We start from the raw sequence: 14,200 nt of genomic DNA on the forward strand, positions 1-14,200 counted from the left end.
TTACAAGTAGCCTAGCCTTTAAGAAGAAGATATAATGACATTTGTCACACTGTCTAAAATTGAATAACTCTATTCGGTTTTAGAATAAATTTCGAAACTTGTCCTAAACATCAGAGGTCTATCTACGTATGCTTTCAAGCACCACAGAGAAAAGGAGAAGAATTAGTTAACCGTGACTGAAAATGATTGTGATAACTCTGTTTCCAGATAGGTATCAAATTCCCAGTGGCTTTTTCAGTGCAAGAGAAAAATAATTCATGTTCTTTCCAGGTTATGGTTTTAGTTAATTATAAAACAGAAGACTAGCAGCTAGAAAAAGTCGATGGCTGTGAAGGATGCATAATCAAATACCATTTCAAAGATTCAAATAGGTAGTTTTAAAGATTTCAAAGCATGACAGGTGTTTTAATTTCTAGTGACGACTTTGAAGCTTCAAATGCAAATGCCAGGACATTTCGCTATGGAAATCTGTCATCGTAAAGAGTTCACATACATTCTTAAACAGAAGGGTTTATAGTCATTTTTAAATGACTTTCTGCAGCAAATCTTCTTGTTCTGAATGATCAAAATCATCCTAAGACATATCATGGGATCGTGAGTTTTACTATCCCATGTGAACCTGTGTTTTCACAGCCCTTCATCTCCACACCATGCTCTAAACTTTATTTGGTCACTTGTTCTCATAATCAGGTCTAAAACTTAATAGCAACACCAATGTCTCATCACTTGCATGAGACGAAAATTAAATTTCTTTTTCTTATCCAAATATATTAGAGAAACCACCATCTCCTCTCATCACAACCCACTCACCCAAAGGTGTCCTCTAAGCCTATCCATTGCTTGTACTGGGACCTCGACTCACACCACACCCACAATCATTACCCTCCCTTTGCAGACTCACCCAACACTAAGCGCTCACATTTCTTAGTTCATTACTGAGCCTTCTGCTCAACTAAAGCTAAGTAAACACACATTGCTAACAGCTCTGGTTACCCAAAGCCTGTGCCTGGCCAAGATGTATCGCCTGAGTCTTGGGCCTGTACCTTCCACACCAATGTTCCAAGACTTAAGTCATATGTTCTACCTGCAAGCCCAGTCCTTTTTCCATGTTCTCAGACCCCTACCTAGCTCTGCCTCACTTTCAAACGACTGCATTTAATATCATTTTAATGCTCCTTTATCCTCTAAACATCAATTTATCCCCATTTCTATCATTCTACGTCTTTAATAATGCCTTACCCATAAAACCAAATAAGCCCCTACAGGTACTCAAAAATGTCATACGCAGGCCCTTCCTAACACTTGAAACTTCACACTTCTGTAATGTGATTATTTTCCCACAAGATCTGCACGACCCCATAAGATTTCCACAAAACACATATTCAAATTCAATTAAATAGAGTAGAACAGCTGGCTGTCGGGTTCATACTTACAGTCCCAGCACTTGTGAGACTGAGACGGGAAGAATACCACAAAGACCAGGGGGATTATTAAAGAACAGGAAAGCACTCGATAGATTTCTGTTCCTTCACAGATGCAGCTGAAGTCCCCAGGCAAGCACTGAATGCTACTATCACCTGAGGTATATAGTCTAGTTTTACCATAGGGAAAAACCCTTCGGATAATAATATAAAACAAGATGCACTTTGAGACAAAGTAAGTTTTAATGAAGCCAGAGGGCATGCCGAGGATATACAACCTCTGTCTTTGCTTACCTCGGGCTTTCTTGAAATATACCTACCATAGTGTTTATTGCAAAACGTTCAACCTGAAAGCGATTCCAAAAGATTTAGTGTAAAAAAGTTACCAAAGGCTCCAACGCCAACACCCACGAACTGACTCTAAGAAAGGGTTCATGAACACTGACAGCTTGGTAAAGGCTTCTAAGTATTACAAGGAAGTTTTAAGCACAGGGCACTAATGAGTGAGAATCCAACTTGAGGGCTTACATTATGAAAATTAACTAAGATTGCAAGGTTTTCAGGTGCCCACAGTCATCAGGAGTCACGAGAGGCCCCACGCTTTGTAGCCATTCTGTAAGAGAAAGCTTCTGAGTGGGCCAATGCAAAGTCAGTGTGCTCAGGCCATATTCTCAACCACCTCTGCTCACTGCAGCGATCACCAGGGACCAGCGGAGAGGAATGAGGAATCAAATACGTAAAGTCAAGAAGAAGAACAGGAAGAGGTGAATATAGACAAAGCATTCGATCATCCTCAGGAGTCTATCCCAACAGGGTGGTTGGGATAACAGACGACGCTCTAGCTAGGCATACAACATGCACGAAATTCCTTTCATCCTCCCACTGATTTCAATAGATGGGCATTCTTATCTGCAGGAAGCTACAGCATAGAGTGACTAGTAACTTGCCCAAAACTAGAGAGAGAGAGAGAGAGAGAGAGAGAGAGAGAGAGAGAGAGAGAGAGAGAGAGAGAGAGAGAGAGAAGAAGAAGGAGGAGGAGGAGGAGGAGGAGGAGGAGGAAGAAGAGGAAGAGGGGGAGGGGGGGGGGAGGGGGAGGGAGAGAGGAAATAGAATTTAGTTGTTTCTTCCACATTTTACACAAGTTTTCTACTATAACTGCATTTTGGCAAGAATTTACTTACAAAGTAGATTTAATGCCCCTCCCCAAGATCACATGCACCCATGGCAATGGAAATAATGCCGTTTGCTAATACAGTTGGCTCAGATGAGGTCCTATTGCATAGCGTGAGCCTTACATCTTCTTCTGAGAAGAAAAGAGAACACACAGGCAGTGCAAGAAGAACCAGGGACAGCTGAGAGCCACCAAAGGTAGGAAAGGCTAGAAGGTATCTGTCCTGGGGCGTTTACAGGAAGGGTGGCCCTGATGATGCCTGGACCGTATACTTCCAGACTCTGAAACTGTGAAAAGTATCTGTCTTAAGTCCCCATGGTTTTGGTAAGTTCATACTGAAGTCATATGAATAACTGTTATACAGAGTAAGGTCACGAAGATCGGATAAGAGCTATGAGCAGAGCTCAGCAGATAAAGAAAACAGTATGGGCTTTCATAGTACTTTCAGAGATTCCGGATAGGAACTATTAATGAGGCACCACAGAGAGTGATGAAAAGCCCTACATTCAGCTGTAGGGACCCATCTGTCACCTCTCCTCAGGACCAAACTTTTGAGATGAATCACTACTGATAATCAAGACAGGAGCTGAAGATGAAAATGTTGGGGTCTATGAGTCGTGGACGGCACAGAAGCCCTGGGAGAGAGTGATGACAGTAAAGATAGCGGAGAAAGCGGAACGGGTGATCCGAGGAAAACCTTAAGGAGTTCTACCACAGGGGTGAGGGGCATCCAAAGGAGGGAGGGGCTAAATGTCAGCTAACAGGAGGAGAAGAAAACCCCAGCAACTGAGCCAAGCAGGTCAGATTAACCAATACTCAGCAAAGGGGTTTGTTAGGGGAGTTCAAATGCAGTGTGTGAAATAGCATTCACCCACTGAGAAATGGTAACTTTATTCTAGCAGATTTTGACAAACAACTTCAATGGAGAGAATGTAATTCTTACAAAGGGCACCTTTGTTCCTCTTATAGGACTGAGATTTCTGTCACTTCTTCACGAGGACGGTTCCACACACTTGTTTACCTTTTAACTTGTAACGGCTCTCAGGTGTGCATTCCCATGAAGCGTGACCGGACAGGAAGTCAACACTGCACAGGTGACGTGGATCAAATCGGTGACCCAGCTTAGTAGGTAAAGCATCAGCTCTTCTCCGAGTTCCAAGACTAAGAGAGACTCGTGAGTATGCCATTGCAAGTAGACAGCGTATCATGCATGACGGCACACAGGTGACGTAATAAGCTATGGATGCCAGAGCATAAATAGAAGCCGTACTAAGCTGGCTGTTCTAGTATGCTATCTGCTTTACATGTTAATAGATGTTAGGAAAAGAAGGAATGGACGAAAGAGAGCGGACTGAGCGTATACGTAGGCAATCACGTTGTTGCTCCTGACATACAACCAGTACTCTAAGTGAATGGATGAAAACCAAGTAACTTTATTTTCTGTTAACATAGTACAATTCCCTTTCTCTGCCCCATGCAACACCATTCACAGTCAGAAACCACCAGAGAGGCTTTCCTGTCCTTTAGGATTGGTGCCCTAGCCATGACAACTGTTGGCTTATGGTAGGCTTCAAGAGTCACCTCTAATTTAGAATAGAGGTACGGCCAACGGCAACTGTCCCCTTAGGATACCCTCAGGAGGTGGAGTCAGTGTGTATATATGCCAAAAGATACTGAACAGCTTTGCCGAGCTCAGCCTGCTCCCACCTCCCAGCTCTTAAGCTCTCCCATTTAGGCGGAAACACAGGCATGTGTATCCAGGAAAAGTCTCCCTGTGTGACAGATTACACACCCCAGAATGGCTGAGGTCTAAGCACTGCTCCGAGAGGTCCTCAAAGGCTGACAGCTGTGAAACACTCTGAACTGTACTCATGGAGAGGGATAGAACAAGTCTCGTGGAGAGAAAAAACTCCAAGAGCTACTCTGTAAAACCACCAAACTGACCAGGTTACAGCAGACGAAACGAATAGTCTTCGGTAACTGAGAAAACATTGAAGGCTAAGTGATTGGTCTTGGTACTTCACAGTAATTATCTGGCCAGAGTTAATTACTATTAGAAAGAGTATGGTCATGAATCATGAAATCCTCTTATATGGGTTTGTTGCCTCTGAAGTATAAATGTTTTTGTGAATTCTGCCCATAAAGCCACAGACAAATGTTTGGTCTAAAATTTATCAGTATTTGGAATGGCCTGTTTTATTTAACAAATACAAAACAAGACAAAGGCTTTCGTTTTAAAATGCTCTCCAAGGGTATTGTCAAGGCTTTTTCTTAAACAGGACATTTGGCTCTTAAGTCAACCAGACTTGACCATAAAGGGATAGATTTGTCAAAACGGCTACACAAAGAAAATATCAATCTAAGGAATTATTTGATTTTCTCAGCCAGGAAAAAGTGGAGTCACTAGAAAGGATGTGAATTCCATCCAAACACGATTCAGCAGAGAAAAATCTTGGCTGAACAGGGACTGAGTATCCTAGACAGGAACAAACCTCAACTGTGAACCACCTCTTTGAGACTCATCAGCAGATTTTTTTCTTATCTTAATTAAGTATTCATTTATGATTCAGACCTCCTCCAGAGCCAAATAAACATGTCATCGATACAAAAAAAATAGACTAAAATCTATTTAAATGGTAAAACAGATCATGATACTCTCAGCAAATGTAACGCTACCAAATTTAAAACCAAAACAGGGCAAATTCAAAGAGACACAGATGGTATTGCTCTGCCTGCTAGAGATGAGTCAGCAAACAGTAAGGAGAGATGGCCAATGGGACAGGATTCCTGGACTTCTGTAAAAGAGCCCTCAGCATGGAACCTGCTGGAGATTGCAGAATCCCCAACTTAACCACAGTGATTGCATTTAGGGTAGCATATGAGCAGAGAGGGGAAACTCGAGGGAAGATAGATACCCAAGGGTAGGATCAGACTGGTCAAAAACAGGTATATTCAGAAAACTCAAGCTAATGGAGAGAAATGTTTGCTAACTAAGTATGAAATAGTCTGGACAGTTATAATAAAATTTATAGTACAACTTAACCATAAACTACTTTTCAAACTGTCATAACTCATTCTGCATTAGTCATCACTTTACCGCAGAAGTAGCAGTAAATGAAAGTCTACAAATCCTAAATACAATTAAAACTAAGCACTCCATATCTGTCTGAGGCAGTACAATAGAAAAGGAAAAATGATTTGTCATTTAATAAGGAATTTAAAAAGTCATTTTTTCCTGAGCTTTTCCCTCAGATGAGGAATCCATGGTGACAGATATGATCACCTTAAAGAACATGCCACCATCTTTAAACAATGTGTATGAACTGATTCACAAGCACAGCATGACTCAGTGAAGAAATCCATTCTAACATCATTTATCTGAAATGATCACATGGTCTCTGCCAAAAGATGAACTTAAAATTCCAAAGGTTTTAAAGCTGAAAGCTATTAAAAATAAACTATTTTAAACTTACAGTAGAATGTGTCATAGAAAACATTGCTTTAACTTCTCTTTCAGCGATGATCCATAATAGACTTGTGTGTGTGTCTGTGTGTGTGTGAGCATGTGTGTGTCTGTGTGTCTATCTGTGTGTGCGTGTTTGTGTGCGTCTGTGTGTGTGTGCATGTGTGTGTGTCTGTGTGTGTGTCTGTGTGTGTGTGTGTGTGTGCTGTGTGTGTGTCTGTGTGTGTGTGTGCATGTGTGTGTGTCTGTGTGAGTATGTGTGTGTATGTGTCTGTGTATGTGTCTATCTGTGTGTGTCTGTGTGTGTCTGTGTGTGTCTGTGTCTGTGTGTCTGTCTGTGTGTCTGTCTGTCTGTGTGTCTGTCTGTGTGTCTGTCTGTCTGTGTGTGTGTGTCTGTGTGTGTGCATCTGTCTGTCTGTGTGTGTCTGTCTGTCTGTGTGTGTCTGTGTGTCTGTGTGTGTGTGTCTGTGTGTGTCTGTGTGTGTCTGTGTGTGTATGTGTGTGTGTGTGTGTGTCTGTGTGTGTGTGTGTGTGTCTGTGTGTGCATGTCTGTGTGTGTTTGTGTGTTTGTGTGTCTGTGTGTCTGTGTGTCTGTGTGTGCACGTCTGTGTGTGTGTCTGTGTGTCTGTGTGTCTGTGTGTCTGTGTGTGTGCCTGTGTGTCTGTGTCTATGTCTATGGCGTGTACGATATGTACATATGAGCATGTGAGTACACTAACCCTTGCACACACATGGTGGCCAGAGCAGAATGGTGGGCATCTGCCTCCATTTTGTTACTGTGAAACAGGGTATCTTGTTCAACAAGAAGCCATCTGCTTTGGGTGAGCTAGCTGTGCAGCAATCCCAGAATCCTCTATCCTCCAACACTGGGTTTGCAAGCATCTCCTGCCGTGCCTAAGTTTTAGGTGGGTTCCAGGTTCAAACACAGGTTCTTATGCTTGCACAGCAAGTGCTATTACCCATCGAGCCACTTCCTAGCCCCCCTCAGTGAATTTTAAGGAGAAAAAAGTCCATGTAGAAGCCTGAATAATCCAAGCACCATTTCCAGGACATTTACTATGTGTATGCATAAAGTCAACTCTACAAAGACATTTCAAAACCAACCTCTTACGTGATTACGTTTTTCACAATCTAAAACACTTAAAAGATGACAGAGTTGTCATCTCCACATTTATCGCCAGAGGAAAGGTTTTGCAGTGTATTCCATTTTGAAAAAAAAAAAAAAAGAAAGCTAAAGAATATTTCTTAGTGTCAAACTTTCAGTCTGATTTTTTTTTTTACAATCTCACTAGAGACTGTGCACTGAACTACAATAATAACTTAGACAAAGACATGAACTGACCAAATTTGTTTCTCTAAATCAGTGCTACCATTTAATATACATTGTTCTCTGTCGTTTTGTTTTGCTTTGCTTGTTTTTCGGTTTTTGAGACCGGGTTTCTCTGGGTAGCTCTGTCTTTCCTGGAACTCTCCCTGTAGACCATGCTGGGGTTGAACTCACAGACATCTGCCTGACTCTGCCTCCTGACGGCTGGGATTAAAAGCTTGTGCCACCACCACTCAGGTATTCTCCACTTCTTAAAGTATTAAGTTTAACTGAAGATGCTGGGGGGAGAAAGGTTTAGAAATCATCACCCTGGGTACAATTGTTCTGAACCTCCATGGCCACGAGCCGTGCTGCTCGCTCTTCTGGGAGTTCCCAGACACTACTTCCAAGCACATCGACATGTCAGATTGTTCTCATACATGATATACATGGTGTTATGTGAGGCAGAGGGGACTAACAAGTGTAAAGGATTACTGTACAGAATATGCAGCCACAACATCTACATTTCCTTGATATGCAGGCTACATTTCCGTAAGACGTAAGTGACAAGTTACTATCAAGGTTTCTAACAAACGAGTGAAAAAAAAATTCATGGAAAAACGATATTCCTATGAAGCTATCTATTTCTCTTAACACCCAAAATTACTGCTGATGTGCCTTAAGCCGATAGTTGCATGAGGTTTCAGTTGAGCTGGTTAAAGCAAGCACATGTAGAGGAAAGGATTTGCCGCCTTAAGTTTTTCATAAAGATTATTTGAGGCGGTTTGCAAGATTATGAAAGATGGGGATAAGAACGAATAGCAGGAAGAACAAAACCAAACAGAAATAAGAAGTTAAGAACCAGACATTGAGGCAGGAATAGGCAGCATATTCCACTAAATGCAGATGGGGTCTAAATTTTGTGAAGAATCCAGTAACTGAGATATTGGAAAGGAAGGGAGTATTAGGGGGAAATGGAGCTCCAGACTTAACATTCAGAGAGGCACCAGTCCACAGTACTATGTCCCAGTGGCATTCTACGGGGTAGGTAGGAGAACAAACACACACGTGCATGCGCACACACACACACACACTCACACACACACTAACACACAGTAGCCTTTCAGATTTTCTAACTTGATGCCTAACTGGATCGTAGAAGATACAATCCAGTAATGCTACAGAGACATTAACAAGCCATGATAAATCAACACTATTAAAGAGTTGACCCTTTATGCATTTATTTATCCTTTCAACACATACTTCTGCATTTATACTTCTGCCATGCACCAAGAATTTATTATTCGACACCCTGCTGAAATGAAAAGATCAATCCCCTGCCTGCACTCAAAGAGCTTCAGTCATACATTGAAGACACAGAGAGAAGATTCAGCAGACTGTAGACTTACATTGAAAACGGGGAAGAAAGAAAGAACAGAAACTCAAGTTACTCTCGACTATTTCTCCACTGAAACACAGCAGTGTGCAGTAGATATCTGCAAATAAGATTATCAGGATATCAAGATTAATACAGTTCACTCTTTCCCACCAAAGACTAAATATGAACTGAAATGTATCCAAAGAGACAAATGCAAATTACAACAGAGGTATTGACAATAACTTTATGATTAAATGTGTCTGCTTTTCTGCAAACAGAATGGATTATATTTACAGTCATCAGTATTTCAAACAGAAATGTTTGGAAATGTCTAGTAAATATTAATATTTTCTCTTTGTGATCCAACACTTCATGGTCTAATCTTTTTGTTGGGAATTCAATATTGTGGTCATTAGATAAATGCCATCACTAAATGCCCACTTTTTTAGTACTTCCCTCTCCAGCACCAATAATCACAGTATTGGTACCCAAAATTATGTTTTAATATGAACAAAGGCCTACACATAAGAGATATTTGGTCTTGTGACTCCCAAATTCTTAATAAACAGCACCATTTGGCAGGAATCAGTCTTTAGTATTTCTAACTTCATCATGTGACAAAAATGTACACATAGAGATGAAATGTGTTCTCTTCAGCTGCTGTATTTATAGAATAAGAAAGTGGTTATTCATTTTTGATGTTAATTGCTTCCTGAAAACACACACAATCTTCAAAACCCTCCAACATTCTACTGTCAAAGTAAAGTAGAAAAAGAGTTCAGACATGAATCCATGATATTTTATATGCCCCATAGCTGGCTCATATATAAATATACAGAAAGGGAAGGAAAATTGAACACCCCTGCCCAAGTGCCCTTCAGTACATGGAGGAGAGACCCTTCATGACAGACAAAGACATGGAGTCATGGACATCCCGGGTCTCAGACTCCACAAAATTTCTCTGTTTATCCAGGAGCTGTCAAAATGTCTTATAAAGTATTCTTCTGAGAGGAAAATAATTCTTTTGACATATTTAGGGCCCAGTTGCAGATAGGAGATATGTTTTATAGATGTGATAAAGGCATATTTCAACGCTGTTTTAACTTCTGTTTCTGTCATTATGGACAACATTTGGAGAATGCTGACTGTAATTCCATGGAAGTGAATAGTTGGTCAGGAACACAGGGGGAATCTCTCAGTGCTGCTGGATATGTTCTTCAAGTCCTTCTCCATATGGTGACAGAATATTCATTCACAATAAGAAAAAATGACCATGTGGTATGGTAGCCTAACTCCTTCAAAGATCCAAGCATAAAGACCTGCAGGGACATGAAGCACTGTATCCAGAGCAATGAGCCAATTTTTAAAAGTAATAACATTTAAAGTGAGATTCATAAAACATATTTAAAAAAATAACCCCTTGATGGAGGTCACCATAATAACACAGACCACTAAACCAACCAAGCAGGGCTCACATGGGCTCACGGATACTGAAACAGCAAGCAAGAAGCCTACATGGGTCCATATGACGTCTTCTCTCTTTATATATATGCTATATGCGTTAGCCTGGTGTTTCTGTGAGTCTCTTTTGCCTGCTCGTGAGACTTTTTTCATCCTGTTGAGGTTTCCCTATCAAGCCTCAAGAGAGATTTTGCCTTGTTTTATTATATCTTGTTTTGTGGTATTTTGTTGTTGACTTTTGAAGGACTCATCTTTTCTGAAAAGAAAAGGGAACTTTTTCCTTCTGGGGAAGAAAAGAGGTATAGAGGAAAGCTAAGAGGAGTGGGGGCCAACTGTGGTTGAGATGTATTTTATGAGAGAAGAATCTACTTTAAAAAAAACCAAAATCCAAAACAAACCACCTTATATACATGACACTGCTACCATTTTTGGTTTGGGTTTTGGTTTTGTTTTGTTTTGTTTTTTTGTTTTTTTCCTCAAATGGCATTGCTAACTGAGAACAATTAAGACGAATGCTGAGGTCCTGAAACTGAGTCTCCTAATGCTGACAACACTTTCTCTCTCTGGCGCTCAGGATACAGTTCTCCTGCATTTCACCACATAGCCGTGGCCTCTACCTACAGTACTAACATCAGTGTATCTAGGCAATCACTTGCCCAAAGCGACCAGGTTCTCAATCTACTTTGCACTGAGATAGGCAAAAGAAAGTTTCACAGAAAACTGAAACTCTCAGGATATTTTTAAAGGTTATTTTAGGTCTTGGGGACATCTTGTCTTTACCTTTTTTTAGCTCTGTTGATAGAAAATAAAATCTGATTCCAGAGGAGAATGGGCCAGGGGCATATTTTTAATCTTCTAAGAAGAATACACTACTTTGTAAGGTAATGAGTTCCCAAGATTTTCCATAAGAAAAATTTCCTTCTACTGAAAAATAGTCAAATATCACACCACTTGATGTTCTTGTTATTCAAATCACCTGGCTCCAATGCTTCCTAAATATTGTATGAATTCATATGGATAGTTTAGGATTCTGCTCTCGTTTTACATTGTTCTTGTTAACTTTTCTCTTTGGAGACATCTGCCCTTGCTTTTATGACATTTATATTACACTTAGTCGAACTGAACCATTGGAAGCACGCGACATCATCATAAAGATATATACGACCCTTACAACCTTCCACTATAAATAAAGAACTGAACATCCAGCTATCATGTGCCAGGGTTCTATGGCATTGCTGCCGTTCTAATTTTCACTGGTGGTTTTGTCCTCTCGTTCCATTTTACTGGGTCCAATATAAAAACATACAAGCCAGCCAACTGACGTCTTAAGTTCAAGTTAGACACAAAGCCAGCACTGAAGTAGATTCGGGGACCTGGAGCACTGCACTGAGCTGTCTTTCTAAACGTGCGCAGCACTCGGCATGGAATGTTATGGTTGGATGGGTTACAGATTTCTAAATTAAAAAAGCATCAGTGTTTTCATTCCAATCTTGTTTATGTAATGTTTCTGAAGATTAGAATTTTCAGGTTGTTCGCACCCTTGCCTTTCTCCTCCTTTCCCAAGTTCCACTTCACACTGGGAATGCAGAAGCGACAACCTGTCATTATCTCCAACATACAGTAGCCATTCCTGAAACTCTGCCTGTACCGTGCATGTGGGGGTTATGCAGGGAACAGAGGAAGAACACGTGTGCATTTTAATTCCAGCAACGAATTCCCAGTTCTAAAGAACTATGGTTGATACTTGCTTAATGGGAGATAGACTATAAAAAGGTTCTCCCTTCTCCATGAGCTTGAATTAGAAAAATCTCATATTTCTAATGGGAAAAAAAACCTTTGTAAACACACAGGACATACCATGGGTCTCTCCTCTGGTCGTATCTCCAATGGGCTACATTTTTATTTTGATCTAGTTCAGAGTTTCTCACATGCTAGGGGCAGAGTTTACCATTGAGACAAACCTCGGGTCTCTCTACAAACCACCTTTAATATTATAGCCACATAATATTCATAAGAATGAGCTAGTAAGAGATCAGAGGTATTTACGTTTATCATTTTATCTTCAATCGGTTGTTTTATTTTGATAAAATTTAAAGACATCTCAAATGACTATTTGAAGTCATTTACCTGATATCATGAACAAACTGTTATAGCCTCTTACCTACGAAGACCCTGATCCTGGACTCTCTAAGTTTAACCTCGTTGCTGAAGATATAGTTACTGGTGTGAATGGGTTAATGATGTAGCAGCAGAAATATTTGTGGGATTTTCTAGGTGAGCCATAAATGTCTATTGAAATGGGGAAGATTGAATACTCAGAACTGAAAGGAATAATAAGACAGGAGAAGGAGAAACTTGTGTAATGAGTTGTCAAGGCAAGGACTGCCAGCATCCACTAGAAGCCAGGAGAGGTTAGGGGCGAACTGCTTTGTCGAACATGCAAGGCATGCAGTTTGATGACATGTTGATTTTTGACTCAGAACTTGAGCTTCTGTCACACTGAGTGTGTGAGACAGTTTATTCTTGCCTTGGGAAACTAATACAAGTGTAGCAATATTGCATTGAAATTTCAAATTCATAAATTTAGGAGAGGTAGCTACTGTGGGAATGAAGGATTCCACTTTGGTATGCTGGGGGTGGGGCTGGTAAGTAGTTTTGAAAGATTTGGATGCAAAACAGAACCACATTTAAAGTATGAAAACCTCCTAGAACAAAGGGTAAGTTTAAGGTACCCTTAGGTCTCCAGAAAATAGGTCTCTATGAGTTATCAAGAGCATTAAAATCTATCTCTTCTTTCATACATTAATTTCTCATCTAAGACTTGATCCTGGGATTTGTCAGGATCAGATCAAAGTCTATGACATTAGATGTTCCACTTACCTGTTTCAAAATCCAGAACTAATCAAACCACCAGGTAGAGAGGAGAGGAAACATGCGTTTTCAAAACTTGTTGTCTTTAACATCTATAGAAATGATTTCCAAAACAATTGACCACAAAATAGTATGCGTTGTACAAGGCATTGTATAAAGATTGTGTATATTAATGTCTTTAAGTGTGCTATAAAAGCTGACAGGCATAAAAGTTTTCTAAGTGGCTCGAAGACGTAAGAGCAGCACGTCACCCGCTAAAACACCTATTTGTCTTCAAAGGCATTACCTACAGTGACATTAAATGTCATGGACCACACAGAAACAGATTAATTTATAACTGGGAGCACGCGAGACACTAAAATCACTTTACATGAGCTGAAGGCTCTGGGACAAAGTTCAGTCAATACCTCTGTCATGGCGATGACCCAACAGCAGAGCCCACTGGTGCCACTGGCAATGGGGAAGCTTCCAATCTGCAAGCCTCAGAGAGCAATGATAAGGCCTGAAGCTGGTTGCAACTGGCTAATATTTAGGTTTGCACAACTCACAGGGTTAAATGTCTCAGGTTTTCTTCTAACACATCAAGATCTGTGACTAGACCAAGGTACTGAATTAATTTGATGACCATAGATACTGCCTGCTATAAAAACATACTCAATATCATCTTTAAAATCAATATGCAGACCACTTTGCCTCATTCAGGATACACCCGATACATCACAATATGGCTTTAGTTTGGCCAACTGATTGTTTCTTAGAATATCCTAATGTTCTAAAAGTCAGAAATTTTCTGCAAACATGTTTGGGACCATAATTTCTGTTATAAGGAAAGAATAGCTCTTGCAAAGATCTAGTACTTTAAAATCCACAAAAAAAATTATCTTTTTTTAAAATACTTTTTCACTTATGATTTTGACATAAATTCCTGAGCAGCCTATATTTGAACACTTACATCATGAAGCAATTTTGAACTTGAGAGGTTTCTAGTGAGGGAATATAGTCAGGGAAAGTATACAAGGATTTCTTGAAGAAAAGTCATAGTCAAATTAGAGCTGATTTTCAGCTTTCACATTTGAACAAAACAAATTCGGGACCTCAAGGGATTTGATATATAAGGTCATCTTTCAAG

This window comes from Rattus rattus, chromosome 3 (genome assembly GCF_011064425.1).
Source record: "Rattus rattus isolate New Zealand chromosome 3, Rrattus_CSIRO_v1, whole genome shotgun sequence".
Classification (NCBI taxonomy): Eukaryota; Metazoa; Chordata; class Mammalia; order Rodentia; family Muridae; genus Rattus; species Rattus rattus.